Source organism: Xyrauchen texanus, chromosome 45 (genome assembly GCF_025860055.1).
Source record: "Xyrauchen texanus isolate HMW12.3.18 chromosome 45, RBS_HiC_50CHRs, whole genome shotgun sequence".
NCBI lineage: Eukaryota > Metazoa > Chordata > Actinopteri > Cypriniformes > Catostomidae > Xyrauchen > Xyrauchen texanus.
Window position 1 is genome coordinate 5,702,734 of NC_068320.1, and position 19,423 is coordinate 5,722,156.

The 19,423-nt window shown below is 37.8% G+C and overlaps 1 protein-coding gene across 2 annotated transcripts in view; it reads right to left on the reverse strand.

The window, feature by feature from the left end:
* Window positions 1-8,469, reverse strand: part of LOC127637629 (protein kinase C theta type-like) — a 38,002-nt gene extending 29,533 nt beyond the window's left edge. The window contains exons 1-3 of one of the 2 annotated variants that reach the window (XM_052118787.1): window positions 8,446-8,469; window positions 8,116-8,263; window positions 754-779 (exon numbers count right to left, since the gene is read on the reverse strand). The gene's annotated coding sequence lies outside the window, so the exon portion shown is untranslated. Of the gene's footprint in view, window positions 1-753; window positions 780-8,115; window positions 8,264-8,445 lie in introns of those variants that run through there. The other variant, XM_052118788.1, reaches the window with a different exon arrangement.
* Between the last annotated feature and the right edge of the window lie 10,954 nt (window positions 8,470-19,423).

Sequence of the window (19,423 nt, forward strand, 5' to 3'; positions counted from 1 at the left end):
CAATATTAAAAAGTCAATAAATTATAAATTAATAGTAAATGGTAAAATAAATAATATAATGATAGTATAAGTGGTCATTTTAGTAAATTAATTATTAACAGAATTTCATATATATCAAATTATTTATACATTTGGGTATAAGAAATAATAATAGAGACTAAAAGTCAATAAATAATTAATTAAAGTATAACAATAAATTGGCAAGTTCACTTCTTGGCAGATTCAATATGCAGTATTAATTTTTAATTAAGGTAAAGTAAAATTGGTCTTGATCAAGTTAATATGCTGACCCCATGAACTTAATGTCTTTAATACTTTCAACTAATGGCATATATTTTCAAGTATTTGAATGTTCATTTACTGATCTGTTAAGCATTACATAAAGTATAAATGAAGTTATGGGGATTATAACTTCATTTCAATTAATAAATTAGCCTGTTAAAATGAATCTTGAACAGGGAACATGACTTTAATGATTGACAGTATACAAAATCATTATGATATGCTTTGTAACCAGATCAAAACAGCTGAAGGCATATGTTACCTTCTTTCCATACTACACATGCCCTTTAAATTACCATGACACCAATTTATAACCACCTCCTAATGTCTCAACCAATAACATACAGTTGTAACACACAGAACTAAGCAGAAAACGACTGTGGAAAACTGTTAAACAGTCAGTTAAACAGTTTACATGACAATAAATTAGCATAGGAAACACTTAGAGAGAGAGAAGGTTTTTGTTCTTACCAGTTATGAACTGTGAAGAAACTACTCTATGATGGGAATGAGAGAGAAAGAGAACTATTAATAGATGTGTAATATAAAACTCCCAACCAAACAGCCTACCAGGATAGACTTCTCTCCTGAGTCACACACACACGCACATGCACACACACACACACACACACACACACATGTTGGTCTACCTATCATTATGAGGACTTTCCATAAACATAATGACTTTTATACTGTACAAACTATAGATTCTATCCTCTAACCCTAACACAACCCCTAAACCTAACCCTCACAGAAAACCTTCTGCATTTTTACATTTTCAATAAAACATTGTTTAGTATGATTTTTAAGCGATTTGAATTATGGGGACACTATAAATGTCCTCATAAATCACATTTATAGCATAATAACCTTGTAATTACCAGTTTGTAACTTACAAAATTGTCCTCGTAAATCACAAAAACACGCACACACACACACACACACACACACACACACACACACACACACTTACGCACAGATTTGGGTCAGTTCTTGTGTGGGCACATAAAGGCTTTCCCAGATTGACACTATATGGGGGCATGTTGTCACATTGTATGAGGTAATTGTTCCTGAAATATGGTCACACGAATTATATATATATACACAATATACAGTATGTACTACTTTCTCCTGGTAATTTCAGCCCAAAATGACTTACTTTGCTGTGGCTTTGCTCAAAATTTGCAATCCCACTTGTGCCGTTTTTTTAGTGTTATTTTGCTGTGAAAACTCACAAATAATCGAAGTATACTTGTATAATTTGTGTCAGTTACATTACAGTATAAGGTCAACTGCCTATAAATATTTTAGTGTGCAACGACTTAAAGTTTAAGATGTAAAACCGTGATATGGCTAATATGAGTTCAATGGAAGAACCTTCATTATTTTTTATTAAAATTGTATGCCTCAGACATTGCAAGTACATTTTCATAAGGTTAAAATAGTAGACCTACATTAAAATGGCAACCTAAAAACCCAAATGCCAATAGAACGCGCCATTTGAAAGTCAAGGCTTTCAACAGTGAACACAAAACGTTCCAGTTAAACTTTAACATTTGTTTAATGACAAATACAGCTAGAATAACACGCAGTGACAATGAATGGCAGCTGTTGGATATGTCTCAAATGCTTAAAGGTTTTTAAGCACTTATTTTTCTGTGGTCAATATGGAGAAAAGCATTTAGAGTACCTCAGTTTGACGGTTTATGGGGAATTTGTTTTGGAAATACTACAAAATTTGTAAGCTACCGCAACTAATGGATTGCTAAACCAATCGGATTCGGTTCAGATTGCTCCAACCTGTGGTTATAGTTCGCCATATTTGGGCAGAGATTCATCACTCTAATTACATATGGCCACCAGGAGATGGCGCCAAGTACATGATATAGTCTCATGGATGACTCAAATGGCACAGAATGAAACTCATTCTGTGAAATCTCATAACTAAAATCATGTCTGCATGCTATGCTGCTTTTTTATGGGTTTGCATGTATAATTAATTATTATGTACAATTATTTAAGCAATAAGGCATGAGAGGCCATGCTATATTGTAAATATAACCGTCAGTTATGGGTGCTGCACAGTGATACAAATAGAAGTTCCTTGAAGAGGTTATCACGAATAAAGCACGGCCGTTGACCAATCAGCATCCAGGACCGGAACGATCCATTTTATCCATTTTATTTGTTTGGAGATGCTTTTGGACACTTGGAGATGTTTATGGACACCAGGATAAATTATTTTATTTTCAGTATTTTCTTATTTTAAGAAAATAACAATAATTCTGTATACTTATTAGACTTTAATTTGGGGTATGCCATTGAAACAGGAAATCTTTAAAAAGAGCTTAAAGGGTATTATAATATTAAAAACACATGTGACCTTGCTCCAAAATTAATTTTACAACTTGTCCCGATCCAACATGATGAAAAATACTATCGCGAGTTATACCAGTAGGGTTGGCAATTTTTTTTTAACATGAATATGGGACTTTGAGTATTTTGAGCCCCTCAATATTGGAAGAGGGTCCCCTTCAGGCATTTCACATTTACGTTGACACTATGCAATTTTATGTTTTAATATGGGACATAAAGCCTTCAATATGGGATGCTTCATCATCTGATCGGAGGGGATCGGGGCAATAGGCGGCCCCTTTCGGCCAAAATAGGATGTCCCGGCTATAATGGGACAGTTGGCAATCCTAAATACCAGTCCAATACATTGGCAGAATTTATATTTTGTCTACAAATCTAATTTTAAGCATTTAAGCTTGAGCCTAAGATAAAAAGATCTAAAGAAACATACTATAAATTCAGTCAACTTTGTCTAAACTTTTTACTTGTATTGTATTAACACATTCATTTAGACACACTGTACTCAAACTAATTGTTTTATTGAAAATTGGAGAAGGTATACAGTATAAAATAAAATAATTAAAATAAATTGCCTCTGTCTTTCAAATGTAGCTGTTCATTTAAGATAAAATATCTCATTAATCACGTTGGCTGTTTGTGTGCCTTAAACTAGCTTTTTTTGCATTGTTAATGGGTCTGCATGACTGCCAAGCACTTCCTGTCTTTTGAGTGACAGCTCAAACCACACTTCCTGCACCATGGAAGCAATGCAGCACAGATAGCGAGTCGCTGCTCTTACCTATTTCTGCTACAAGGATAGACAGTAGAAAGACAAAACAGTGGTAAACAGATAGAAAGTACACAGCAGGACACAAACAGACACTTTAATGTCATAACTTTGACTCTGAATTTATTATTTAACATTTCATCAAACAGCACACCAGGTCTATAAAACAGATCAATACTGACTCTATGGTCAGCTGAACTGTCCCAGTATTTGAGAGCGGCATGGGTGGCAAGTGTGTGGGATCAAACAACAAACTCTTCCATTGAACTACACACATGGACGCACACTGGACTTTATCTACAAATACATTTGACCTTTCACATGCCTTTAGGTGGTTCGATTCATAAGGCTTGTGTGGGTTCATATGTGCACATAATGTAAAAATGATCAGCAAGTGATTCATGTAAACAAATGACATTGACTATCACCATCCAACTTGATCACATAGGAACATGACATGTTGCTTCTGAAAGTTCATGTTCCCTGAAATCAAGCCCATACTGGCAAATTACTAAGCGCCATCTCCCATGAGACATTTTTGCATCAATTCCAATGCGATTTCTTTTCCCCTCTTGTGCCACTGATAACACGTTCTGGTCCCATGGGAACCAGGAAGTAATTATGGTCACATAAACTATTTCAACTGAGGTTGAAATTTTATTCTAAAATTGCATTTTTCCTCAACTGATGATTTGGTTTAGGGTTGGGTTTGGGGATACAGTTTATAAAATATGCATTCCTGATAACTGTATTACATCTTTTAAAACTAAAAATACAGCTCCCTTTTGGCGCCACCCTGTGGACATTTCACTCGGAAACTGAAGCTAACGCGTGCCTGTAAGCTCTACAACACTTTGTTTCAGCGACTGGGGGCTAGGATTGCCACCAATCCTGTAATAATTGGATCTTCCCATATTTTAAGATGAAATGATACATTTACATTTATGCATTTGGGAGATGCTTTTATCCAAAGCACTTATTACAGGGACAATCCCCCCGGAGCAACCCGGAGTTAAGTGCCTTGCTCAAAGACACAATGGTGGTGGCTGTGGGGATCGAACAAGTGACCTTCTGATTAACAGTTCTGTGCTTTAGCCCACTACGCCACCACCACTGATACGTCCCGTATCAAATGAATATGGGACAAGATTCGTCGAATATTTAAGCAGTTCTGATGGCATCACAGCGAAATCATTCACGAATGTTTATTTAACCTTGATTTTCGTTTGGATTTATCTATGGTGGGCAAGGGATCATCTAAAATAAATATGCTAAAACAGATGAGGGTGTGGTAAGGGACCATCTGAAAATGTCAGCCAGAAACCCCACTGGTCAACAACTCTAAAAGAATATCTTGTATTTTACAACATCAAAAGTGGCAACCCTAGTGGGGGCATGGGTTCAAGATGGCAGCACAGATTTCAGCACACCTATGTAGGAAATTGGTTGTTTGTAACAAAGGTCAACTACACAGTTTAGCAGTCATTAGAGCCATCAGAATCAAGTAATCCAGAGATCCATGTAATTACAACGGAACCATAGTATTACGTATATGAGAGGTAAAGGTATAAATGGATGAGTTTGTGTAAACTAAGAGAGGAAGTTTTTTTTTTTTACATTAAGTGTTCAGATCAGTCACCTTTATGGTGTCTATACATACATGTAGACTAAGTGAGAGTGCACTAAAAAGATGATCTATGTAATATCTCACATGCACCTGATTTGGTTGTTCTTTCAAAATGTTCATACATATATAACATATAAAACATATATAGAGTAGAAATTTCATGTGAATTCGTATGAATGTATGTCTTAATGTCTTTTAAACCTCCAAATATATACAGTACCAACTGCAAAAATGACCAACCTGATCTCATAGAACCATGTTACTATACCTACATTTCTGCAAAATTATGGCAGTTTCCTGGTGAAATTAACTCTAGTGGCGCAACAACAACAATTCATTTTATATCCTTTTACACAAATCACAAGTAAAATGGAAGAGAAATCAGTTCATAAACACTTACTTTACACACTGATCCTCACACAATGCTACCTATGACATCAAAACACTTTAACTATTGCGTATAACTTGTAAGGCAATACACTTTAATGTTTGCATTACATAACAAACCAAAGGTGTCATTTGCAGGTTGGATAGGTGGGATATGTCAATACCACTTTTTGCCTTTGCCGATTTTGTAAATAGCTTTTTAAAATAGCTTTGTCAGGTAAGTGTCTAATGCAGAAGAATCATCACTAGTTCTTGAGCAAGAGTGTCCATTTCGTTCATGTGTATTATAATAAGTTGCGATCCAGCACTGGAGTTTGTTATTTTTAATGTCATATTGAGTGCTGTTACAAGTGGCATTAAGTGAAAGCGGACAATGATGTTATCTCATGCATCCAGATGCATGCATCGGTACTCACTCCGCTGTTGCACAGATCGTGTTAATTTTAAATCGCAAAGCAAAATGTAAACAGATGTGTCCTCGCTCATGATGCACATATGCACGCTTCGTTTATTCAAATAAAACGGTTTATTAGGGCAGTTTAGAGACAGTCTCCACTACTTTTTAAAACAAAGTGTCACCCATGTAACCAACTACATTTACAACCTTATAGAAGTTAAATTAAATTGCGTGGTAGCACAACTGATAGAGCAGATTTGCGATGCAGAGGATCAGGGGAAGAGTCCTGAAGAGCACTTTAGTCGCCATGTGAGCCGAAAAGCACCACAAAAAGGTTCGGTTGATTTAGCAAATACATTTTTTCATCTGCTTTTCACATGTGCTTTTCATGACACTATTGGTTAGGTTTAGGTTATGGGTAGGAAGGTTGGTTTTGTTGATTTAAAACTCATTAACCATAAAAGACTAATCCGTTTGGGAGAACATTTAACTTGTTTTTAGCACCACACAGTGGACATTTCACCTCAGAACTTTCGTGATACGTTTAAAGAAACAACTTAATATAATTTACAAAAATGTTTCCACAATCACAATCTTAAACTCAAAACAATAGTCATAATATCAACCTCACAGAGTAAGCACTAAATCCATTCTCGAAATGTATGGTTTTCTGTCACATACTGTATAAGCCACAAACCATTATTGCACTGTGTTAAGCATCTGTGTTTGAGGTTCACTTCTTGCCAACCGTCCTAGAGTCAACATATTACAACAGAGAAGTTTGAATTTGGTGTTCATAATCTTCAATCAACATAAGTTTTGATGACAAACCTTGTACTTTGATGGTTAGATTTAATTAAGGTATTAAGGCTATTTTCTATTTAAGATAAAGTGCATGTGTAGATACATATACAAAACTTGTATTATAGGATTGTAACAAATGTACTGAGTACAGATACTCAAGCATTAGGAACAGTGACTTTCAGTGGCATCCTTTAAATGAAATAGTGTACCATACCATACCATACCACACAAAAAGAAAATGATATGTGGTTGGAAACTGCAGTCTGACGTAAGATGTTCCAGTGCTCGACATTTAAAGTTCCTCTATTACACACCTATCATTTCTCACTTAAGGCGACAGACTGAAGCACACATCTTTTCATGTTATTTGAACGTTTCGATCTTCTGGGATAATAGGATGCCACACTTTTCTGTAACAAAATGTTTAATCAAGCGATATTGTCTTAATTTGACTATTATACAAAGGTTGTATTGCTAGTTACAAACAAAGTTGTCCACATACATCACACTACTCTCACTTAGCATTTATTAGGAACACTATAGACTTAATAAAGTGTCCGACAAGATCTTCTGCTGTTGTAGACAATCCACATCATGTTTTAACATGCTGTGCATTCTGAGATTATATTCTGCTCACTACAATTGTACAGAGTGGTTATCTGAGTTACTGTAGCGCCAACCAGTCTGGCCATTCTCCATTGACCTCTCTCATCAACAAGGCGTTTCAGTCCTCAGAACTGCCAATCACTGGATGTTTTTTGTTTTTGAATGGATAAAGAAATCCAGTTCAAATATGGTTGAATCACTTGAAACACTCATTTAAAGAAGCTTGTTTTAACAGGTAAATATCCAATAACACACAAAGGGACAGTTTGTTCTTCTCTAGGTAGAATTATCACAAAGACAGAAGAGTTTAGCTGGTCATAACTGACATAAAATTCACCAACTGTAGCAAAGAGTGCTCAATTAAGGGATACAACTTCACCAAATCCCTATAGTAAAACTTCAAATCCATGTTTCGAAATGCTACAAAAGCTTGTGATCCACAGCAGTTACACTGTGGATAAAACATGTTCTTTTCTTAAATAAAACAAATCTCTTCTTGATACATCCTACACATTTTCTTTAAAGATCACATTATGTTTTTAGAAGAGCAAGTTTTTAAATGCAAGGTAAAGTTGAACACTGTTTTTTTCTTTTTTTTTCAAAGTTTGTGTGGTTTCCTGCAACTGCTGAACCACCAAGTAGAAAAGGTTGTAAGATGTATTTTTTAAATTCTAACCTCTAATAACTGAAATGCTGGGGACTCAACAGACACATCTGCAGCGCATAGAGTCTGTCTATCCATCATCCATATCTATTCAGTTCTATCAGATCTAATCACTTATTAAAGAGAAGTTAGCCTATATATAAATTAAACTTGAACATAACCTGAAGGCTTATAAATACAGTAGAGGATATAAAAACAGCACTTACCCAAAGCAGTTTACATCAGATTTGGAAAGTCTGTCTGTATTTAGAACTTCTCTAGAAGATAGAGTGTTCACGTCACGCGTGGGTGCGTGTATGTGTGTGTGTTTCACGGTCACAGTTCTGCCCACTGCCGCCCCTTCTCCATCACATACTAAAGGAAGCAAAAACAAGTGCTCTGCGGTTTGCAGAACTGCAAAATTTCAGGCAACCTGCTATCTGCACAAGTATAGTTCATGCTCTGCTTTTTTTTGGAATGCAGTGTTGACTGGATGCATTTATGACATTAAAGGGATAGTTCGTTCAACTATGAAAAGTCTCTTATCATTTACTCACCCTCATGCCATCCCTGATGTGTATGAATTTCTTTCCTGTGCTGAACACAAACGAAGATTTTTAGAAGAAAATCTCAGCTTTGTAGGTCCATACAATGCAAGTGAATAGTGACCAACACTTTGAAGCTCCATAAAGTAGATAAACTCTGCATACATTAAATCCATTGGTTTCCAGTGATTAAATCCATGTCTTCTGAAATATCCAATCCAGTTTTGGGTGATAGAAACTACAAAAAGTGCATTTTTACAATGACATTAGAAGCTGAGAACTTCTGTTTTTATGTGATGCTGGATGTATAAGCTAGGTGGCAGCGAACATAAACACAAATTTTACTGAGTGCATCTAAACTCAGCACAAAAAAGGTCCCTTTTTCAGGACACTATTTTAAAGTTAATTTAGTAAAATATATATAAACTCTACATATCTTGATTGGAAAGAGTTTAAACAATGCTTTCCATGCTTGTTCAGTGAACCATAAACATTTAATGAACATGCACCTGTGGAACGGTCGTAACAGCTTACAGACAGTAGGCAATTAAGGTCACAGTTAAAATAATTTAGGACACTAAAGAGAACTTTCTACTGACTCTGACACCAAAAAACACCAAAAACACCAAAAGAAAAATGCCCAGGTTCCCTGCTCATCTGCCTAATGCCTCCTACACACTACATGACTTTCAAAGACAAAGGATCGTGTTACCGTTCATATTACAAAACTGTCTGTCTTGTCACTGAAGTTGTAGTGTTTTCAAATTACACGAGGAATCGGGGACAGGGGTGAACACTTAACCAAACCTTTCACTTTTGACGAATCCTAGACGACTCTGCCTAGACTCCAACTTACGCTTCACAACAGAGTACATGCTAGAAGTGATACAAAATTCGAAAATAAATGCATGATCATATTTTATGCATCTCGGAATATGATGTGTATGTTTTTAATCACCTAAAGGCATCATATATTTTATTGGTTACAATATGACAAATTACCTCCTACTGAAAAATCTACCAATTTTCTTACCTGACAGTCCAATAGAATTCACAATTTCTCTCCAACTCTTCTCTTTGTCCACTATATAGTTTCTCCGGTTGTGGTACAATTCAGTGGAAACATCATATAGGCACTGATGCTCTTGCCAATGTTCCACTCATTTTTCCTCCATTTCTTCTGTCCAATGAGTCTTTCTTGATACTGCAGCCATGCTAGTTGATGTTCTGTTGCAGACATCAGGACTCCTCCAACTGAAACTTCCCGTGCCCTGTTTCTTGCTCTCTCATTGGCTGTAGGTCAACGCTGCAGTTGTATTTAGTCAAAACATATTTCACATTGCGTGATTTGGAATCGCAGACACGTCCAGATATTTAACATCCTAGATATCTTGCTGACATCGGCAACGCGTCGGCGCTTCTCTCAAATCATGTCTATTATAATTCATACATTGTGATCTTCGCTCACGGGAGCAAGCTCCGATTTGCCTACAATTTCCGGCTTTTGCCAGCGGTCGCCACAAAACTGTTGGCGAGTGTAAATCGAACTTAAAATCGCATAGTGTAAACTCGGCATTAGACATGCTGCATGGAGGCATGAGGACTGCAGATGTGGCCAGGGCAATAAATTGCAATGTCCGTACTGTGAGACACCTAAGACAGCGCTACAGGGAGACAGGAAGGACAGCTGATCGTCCTTGCATGGGCAGACCACGTGTAACAACACCTGCACAGGATCAGTACATCCGAATATCACACCTGCGTGACAGGTACAGGATGGCAACAACAACTGCCTGAGTTACAACAGGAAGACACAATCCCTCCATCAGTGCTCAGACTGTCCGCAATAGGCTGAGAGAGGCTGGAGTGAGGGCTTGTAGGCCTGTTGTAAGGCAGGTCCTTACCAGACATCACCGTCAACAATGTCGCCTATGGGCACAAATCCACTTTCGCTGGACCAGACAGGACTGCTCGTTCTATGCATTATCTCTAGCAAGACAGGAATGTCAGTGTTCTGCCATGGCCAGCGAAGAGCCCGGATCTCAAACCCATTGAGTACATTTGGGATCTGTTGGAACAGAGGGTGAGGGCTAGGGCCATTCTCCCCAGAAATGTCCAGGAACTTGCAAGTGCCTTGGTGGAATATTGGGGTAACATCTCACAGCAAGTGGCAAATCTGGTGCAGTCCATGAGGAAGAGATGCACTGCAGTACTTAATGCAGCTGGTGGCCACTCCAGATACTGACTGTTACTTTTGATATTGACCCCCAGACCCATCCTTCTGCGGTCTACATTATTCTTGCTTTTGAAACCTAAAGAAAAAGCCCATTAAATAATGTTAAAGATTTAAGATTTGTGCCTTTTATTTCATGGCTGGTAGCTTTTAGACTAACATTGATTTGCAAGTGCTCCTCAAACTTTCAAATATCCATTTAATTTTTTGTCCTTCAGAAAAACGGACCAAAACATTGTGGACAACATCATGCACTCAGAGGATTCCAACTTCCTGTTTCAAAAGGAAATACAAATACTTCAACACAGGGAAAAAAATATAACACATGTCAAGTCATTTAATGTTTTTTTTTATTTAAAAATCAATACTGTTAACATTATCTGCGTCCGAATATGTATCTTTTCCGACTATACCCTATAATGTGCCAAAACAAATAATAATACACATTTAACTAACACGACTTCTGAGTGTTTAAAGGGTAACTAAACCCCTGCTCAGAGTCTGACTCCACCCACTAGCAATATTTGAAAAATGCTCGAAAAGTGGGCAGACCCCAGTGGGGATAGAGGGGACGAACCGAGGGTGGGGATGAGCGGGGGGGCGTGCACCTGAGACCCGTAGTGACAGATTAATTGACAGCTGCTGTCAGACTCTTAAATGGAGAGTGACGCAAGTAGCTTTGCCATGGAGCAGTCTTTTGAAGTCGAGGACCTTTCTCCCCCACCTTCACCTGAAGTGGAGGAGGGTGAATTGTCTGTGGACACAGGGCCGGAGCCATATCAATTCGAGCCGCTGGCTCAAACTGCGGTTTTAACTCCCTGCTGAGCATCCGAGTGCGCATTCACCTTCACTCGCGTGCAGGAAAAACAAACGAAACGCTGTTCAGTGATGTTTATCATTTAGCAGGATTTTTATTTAGCAAGCTTCACTTGAACATAACATCAGTTAGCTGTTCTCTCAACTTAGAAGAATGTGACGTAAAGCGTAACGTCATCATGTACAAAACCATATACCTCCAAATAAAACTATACAGGTAATCAATACCGTAATACAATGTATAAGGGTGCAATACGTTTAACGCTCCCGCATCGCGAACGCGCGTTTGTCGGCCCCAGAGGATTAACTTTAGCCTAACCATAAATTGTGATTCAAATATATATGATCACTCACCTCAAGAGGTGGCGAGCTGTTTGGAGAAGCCCATTTCCACCTCCATTGCGTTGGAGAAGCAATCCCGCATAAAATGCAGTTTGCACACTCCTACAGCTCTAGGCGGGAACTCGCGGTCTTCCAGAACAAGGACGTGCAACCCCTGGCGCCTAATTTCCAAGTCTATATGGAAAGCAATACAGTCCAGCAGTGCTGTTGCAACCAGCAACATTACACCTACGTACCATCGTGACCACTGTACTAAATACAGATAATCTACGCTAACTTGAAGCTATCCTAACTGACACAATATTATGCTACTAACTAACTATGCTTCTAACAATACTACACTAACAAATATGCTAATTAACTACTTAAGCTACATGAAATAATCTAAATAACTATATAAATGCTATGCTAAATAGATGCTAAAATACTCTATCCTGATCGTTTTCAATACTCGCAATTCCAGCTCCTGACTCGCTACAGTGGTTTTGACGAAACCAGATGGTTTTTATACTGCCATGGGCGTGGTAGCTCGTACCAAGGGCGTGGTGAGCTGGAACCTGCTTATGTCAGCTGTCACCACTTACTTCACGAAGTACCGCAAACAGCCAATAGGAAAATTCAACTGCAGTAGCCACCGTTCAACCTGAAGAGGGCAGCACTCAGACGTTTTTACACCATATATTGTAGAATTAAAACACTTTATACACAAATGTCAAAAAAATTACTTGAATCAATGACCAGTACTAATAAAGCCCCATTCTTACAGATCATTAACTAAAAAAAGTTGGTTTAGGGTTTAGTTACCCTTTAATGACTTCTTTCTGACTTCTGAGGTAAATCATTTTTGCACTTTGAAACGTACTGTCTGAACATGACTTCCCATCCACACCTAGCAGTCGAAGGATTCTTCCAGCAGGCGGCGCCAAATCACAAAAAGAGGGCCGAAGATACACTGATGTCCTCAAGCAGACAGATAAATGTACGTAGTTATCCTAATTAGAAGAAATATAAGATCATTTTTAATGATACATCTTAACCAGTTCAAAATTAATTTACCAAAATATTCCTGAAAACTTCTACAAATCCTAAAATTTGATTTACCAGTATCACACTGTGGTGTGTATGCAGTGTGTTGCTTATAAAGTAGCTATAAAACATGTAATAAAGTGAGCATATTGACCTAATATGTAACGTTATCTACAAGTTACCAGTGAGTTCTTTAGCAATTGACCACAACTTAACCTGCCTTAGTTCTGAAAATAGAGATGATCTTAAGTTGAAGTATGTCATTTCTGCGCTACCAGCGCCACCAAACGGAATTGCGAAAACGAACGTTGTTTCCAGAACAGCTTTATGAATACGCCCCGTCTACCATTGGTCAAACAAAGTGATGGTCCCACCCCCAACTCGCTCCATTGGTTGAGTAACATTGTTGGGGCGGGTCTAATTAAATAAGGTCTATTGAACTTAAAGGCGCACTCAGTAACTTTTGTGTTTGTGTCATCTTGGACTTACACTGACACATAGCGGCTTGGATGCAGCATAATTTAAAATCAATAGTTTTCAGTTTCAGATGCCATATTAGATATGTAGTATTCACAGTCAGTCATGCTTATTTTAATCAATGACTGAAAGTGTCAAATAGCAGGATGGCGAGTAGTATTCGGCTGGTCATGTGATTCTAACATGTGTGGACCCTCTCCATGTAGAATAAAACAGCTTATATAATGTTACTGATATGACAGTTCAACATTTCTAATGAGGAAACAATTACTGAGTGCATAAAATCAGGCAATATCCAAGTATTCATCTTGAAGGTCTTCTTTCCAAATTTCACCTGCTGTTGGTTCAAAAAGGCCAAACAGAATCTTGTGAGATTTATATATATATATATATATATATATATATATATATATATATATATATATATATATATATATATATATATATATATACCTGTATATATACACATATATGTTTTTTTAATAATTCTTGGTAATTGTACTTATATTTTCAGTCCCAACCATGATAAATAAAATCGATCTAAATTGTAAACAATTTTTTTTTTAAATAAAATAAAATTGGTTGGGGATTTTAAGATAATTCCCCTCATTTAAAGTTGGTCCTGTTAATAGCTAGCAACACAAGAAATAATAAATAAATAAATAAATAATACAAAATGGCTTCTGCCTTTAATTCCTTAGTACATAAACTTGTATTTCTACACTTTTGCAGCATGGTTTGTCCCAGTGCAGCAGTGAGTTTTTTTGAGGAATTTATTTAACTTTAGTTTTTTTTTAGAAGGTGAAAATAAAGGAGAAAGATATGAAACATGGATGGGGTGGGGAGGGATGATGAGTAAGAGAATTATAAATGTGGCATTGCATCAGGCAACGTGCCTTCACTCTATTTTTCAGTTGCCATGGAAACCAGTGAGCAAGCTGGCTTATGTCTGGGAGACCCCCAGCGAAAGTCCTCACCCTTACACACACACACACACACACACACACACACACACACACACACACACACACACACACACAAATCCTGTGTAGTTATGTGGGTATGTCTGAATACATTTCATTTTAATTATTTGAATGGAATCCAGAGCTTTTGGAATGAAGCAATCGTTGTGTATCTAATTTAGATTTATGATAAAATCCCACAGATTTGCCAAAATCCCCACTTAATCTCAGTGTGTAGCTAATTAATAAAAGCTCAAGGGAGAATAACTCATCTCTTAATTTTATCTAATGTGATTGTAGTAATGATTTGCACACATCATGACAGGATGAAATACTGAATGTTTAATGTCACAGTTAAAGATTCTTTGGATAATGATTTAGATGAATGACATTTTGATTGCTAAGATCACATACCATATGACAAAGACATTTTGTCTTATATTGTATATATTAGATCAATATTTAAACATGATACATATATACATTACAAATTTTGTTACTTAATCACCTACACATTTTTTCTCAGGAGCAAATGTGAAAAGGGATAATTTATCCAAAAATGACAATTCTGTAATCATTTACTCACCCTCATGTTCCAAACCCATATGACTTAATCTTTCCTCTGTGGATGTTGTAGGCAAATATAGCCTCAGTCACCATTCATAGGATAATGGCAATAATTAGACAAGAGGACAGGTTCACCTGATAAGCCTCTCGACATTTCAGATCTGATGTTTTTGTTGAGGGCTCAAGCTTCAGAGCCTCAAGAAGGTTCAGCTTTTTGTGGTTCTGTGTCTACAGCAAAAGCTTTGTACATGCAGAATGATGTTATTATTGAAACTGACTTTCTTTTCCTCTTTTAGGGTGAAAAGGGATATGAATACTTAAAGAGAATATTAAACAAGAAGATGATAACAGGCATATAATAAGTCAATTACTTAAATAAACATTTTTTTTTGTCTTTGTGTGTGTGTGTGTGCACAGAGATATATTGGGAGAAGAAAAGATAAGGTATGAAAATATATTTCATTTTTCAACTCTGTAAAGAATCTGTAAAGTATCTGAGAATCTTAAATAGTTTTTTGCACCATATTCATACCTATAAAAAATGCAAATGAATGTAAATTATACTTAAAATAAGACTGGTCATAGAAATAAAAGAGATACAAACTAAAAAGGTTGAGGAATTTGGGAAGCTGTTGAACAAGCAAAAGAAAAAGAGTTTTCTATGTAAACATTTTGATGTTGACAAGTATAAAAGAATACATCATTTTAAAATACTGAATTCTGAATCATTGTAAATTCTTAATATATATATACATATATATATATATATATATATATATATATATATATATATATATGTATTTACAAATGTGAACGTATAATCGGAGAATTGTTGCGGTAGACAAATTCTCCAATGCTCTTGATTTCTTCCTAGATAAAATAATGTTAACGCTACAGCCTACACAGGTGAGGCACAATTTATGTTCCTTCAACAGAAGGCCCAAACCTGAGATCAGAAGGGGAAGCAGAGATGTGGAGGGTGTGGCAAGCTGACCAGAAAACCATCCTCTTGGTAAGGGACTTTTATGGCACTTTTCCACTGCACATTACGGTTCGACTTGTCTCAACTCTACTCGCTTTACTTTTCTGAGCTTGCATTTCCAATGCACGTTACGGTTCGACTTGCCTCAACTCTACTCACTTTACTTTTCTGAGCTTGCATTTCCACTGCAAGTTACGGTTCGACATGCCTCAACTCTACTCACTTTACTTTTCTGAGCTTGCATTTCCACTGCACGTTACGGTTCGACTTGCCTCAACTCTACTCACTTTACTTTTCCGAGCTTGCATTTCCACTGCAAGTTACGGTTCGACATGCCTCAACTCTACTCACTTTACTTTTCTGAGCTTGCATTTCCACTGCAAGTTACGGTTCGACTTGCCTCAACTCTACTCACTTTACTTTTCCGAGCTTGCATTTCCACTGCACATTACGTTTCGACTTGCCTCAACTCTACTCACTTTACTTTTCCGAGCTTGCATTTCCACTGCAAGTTACGGTTCGACATGCCTCAACTCTACTCACTTTACTTTTCCGAGCTTGCATTTCCACTGCACGTTACGGTTCGACTTGCCTCAACTCTACTCACTTTACTTTTCCGAGCTTGCATTTCCACTGCAAGTTACGGTTCGACATGCCTCAACTCTACTCACTTTACTTTTCCGAGCTTGCATTTCCACTGCAAGTTACGGTTCGACTTGCCTCAACTCTACTCACTTTACTTTTCCGAGCTTGCATTTCCACTGCACATTACGTTTCGACTTGCCTCAACTCTACTCACTTTACTTTTCCGAGCTTGCATTTCCACTGCAAGTTACGGTTTGATTCGCCTCAACTCTACTCGCTTTACTTTTCCGAGCTTGCATTTCCACTGCACGTTACGGTTCGACTTGCCTCAACTCTACTCGCTTTACTTTTCTGAGCTTGCATTTCCACTGCACGTTACGGTTCGACTTGCCTCAACTCTACTCGCTTTACTTTTCTGAGCTTGCATTTCCAATGCACGTTACGGTTCGACTTGCCTCAACTCTACTCACTTTACTTTTCTGAGCTTGCATTTCCACTGCAAGTTACGGTTCGACATGCCTCAACTCTACTCACTTTACTTTTCTGAGCTTGCATTTCCACTGCACGTTAAGGTTCGACTTGCCTCAACTCTACTCACTTTACTTTTCCGAGCTTGCATTTCCACTGCAAGTTACGGTTCGACATGCCTCAACTCTACTCGCTTTACTTTTCTGAGCTTGCATTTCCACTGCAGTTTAGTGCCACCTCAACGTGGGTGGGATTATAGGCTGATCATCATAGTTGCACCGCCTCTACTGCCGTGACATCATCTTAAACACGACACAAACAGACCAAAACAATAACAAGACCGCTAGCTGTTAGCTACTAGCTCATTGTGCTGCATAAAGCAGTTGTTGCATGGTGATTTTACACAAGTGTAACAGTTAAATTGGCCTGGTTGTTTTAGAAGCAAGCTTCCAGTAGCTGGTCAACTAAATAAAGTGAAGCTTTCAAGCAGAGTATAGAGTTAACATAACAAACCTACCATCCTCCATCGTGGATCAACGCCAGTCCAGGGCACTCTCCCTCCTATTGCTCACTGTTTTAGATAGGTCAAACCACTTTTCCTTGATGGTTCTGTAGTCACTTTTAAATGTTTTTAACTTTTGTTAGGTCCGGTGGTATCTGTGTTCGGCCAACAGCTGATACACTTCCTGAGAGACTTTTTGTTTCGCTCATCGCTAATGAGTGGACCGTCTGCACCTCTTTTATTGACCACAGCGTGGTTTTGCGCACAGCCATTTCTTTTTTACAATTCGAAAGTTGCGAGAACAAATGATACAACAATTGCTGTTGCTAACTTTAAAACTAGCGGGTTGATGTTGCGTGTCGGAAATCCAGTGGCGCTGGTATTCTCCCTAACCAATCAGTGATCTGCAAGATTTAGTATCGGCTCGGCTCACTTGGAACCTCGACTGAGGTGGTACTAAAAAAGTATCAGGTACCAGGTACTATCCACAGTGGAAAACCCCAAAAAAGCAGAGTCGAGTTGAGTTGTACCATGCAGTGGAAAAGCCCCATAAGCAACCAAGGTGCCATGAACTCTCCCTTCCACCACCGCAACACCCATTGTGGCCATCCCAACAGTCACCAATGATCCTACCCTACACTCCCAATTGCTAACTCCTCAACCAAACAGGACAAATGGACATTGTTTTCAAAATAACTGAAATTCATGCTGAACTATATTTATAAGAGGTGAAATACCCAAATGTATTACTAGGTAAAACCATAAGGAGTTAGTAGAAGATAGGAAAATGAGTTTGATTATCAGAAAAGTTTCACTATAATATTTAAGAATTTTTTAAAAGATTGACTAAAAACCCATCCTTTCTTTCAGAGTACGGTAGTGTGCAGGCAGTTTGACAAGGCTGTCGATCAAAAATGAAACCGAGTTGGGGACAGTGTAATAATGCCACCTGAGGACCAAATTAAATTGCTCGAATGCATCAGAATTGCGGTCACCTAAAATCTGCCAACCATACAGCCGTCTTCCAAATGAATTTTTTCTGTGATAATTGTAATGTTCATTCCATTTTCAATGATGACACATTGTTGTGATGAACAGCTAGCTTGTGCTAGTCATTTATTTTTTAACCTCCTGTTCCCGTGATAACATAAAAGTAAGTTCCTCTCTCTGAGTTAACACAGTAAATTGTTCCAGCGCCGCCTTGTGGCTACATGGATATATTACATGTAACTGAATATCTTTACATCCCCTCACCTTAGAGGCTTAAACAGTAATCAACATTTTCTAAGAAATAATAAAGATAGCATCAGTAACACAACTTAGTTCTCTATCAAACATATGAATGCGTTTGCATTAGTGTCAATAACAACATGAACATTCCATTTAGGTTTTTTTTTTTTTTTAAGATCTAGTCTCTCAGGCTTTTTTACTACACGTGTGGATCTCCTCAACACAGGTGAGTTTGGTGTGTTTATCTCTGAATGATGAGGTGTGTCATTTGAGTCTTCTGGTGGTAAGTGTGAAGACTCAGGTGTGTCATTGGTAGACTCAAGTGTGTCATTGGTGTGCTCCTGGAATGCCTCTTGTGTTTTTAGCAGGGAACGGCGATTCCTCCTGAGTATCTGTCCTTCCTCAGTCCTGACAGTGTAAGACCGTGGTCCTACTTCCTGAAGAACAGTGGCTTTCTTGTTCCAAGCATTTTTATCCTCAATCCTGACAACATCATCCTTTGATAGTGGCTTGAGACTTCTGGTTGACTTGTCATAATGTGATTTCTGTTTCTGCTTTAACAACTGGAGTCTTAGTCTCAGTTGTCTGTTCTGTTTTTATTTTACCCAGCAGGGAAGTGTGGTGCGTAACTTACGACCCATTAACAGTTCAGCAGGCGATGAACCACAGTCCAGAGGCGATGCTCGATAGCTTAACAGAGCAAGATATGGATCAGACTTGCTGTCTGTAGCTTTCTTCAGCAGTTGCTTGAGAATGTGGACACCTTTCTCAGCCTTGCCATTTGACTGAGCATACAAGGG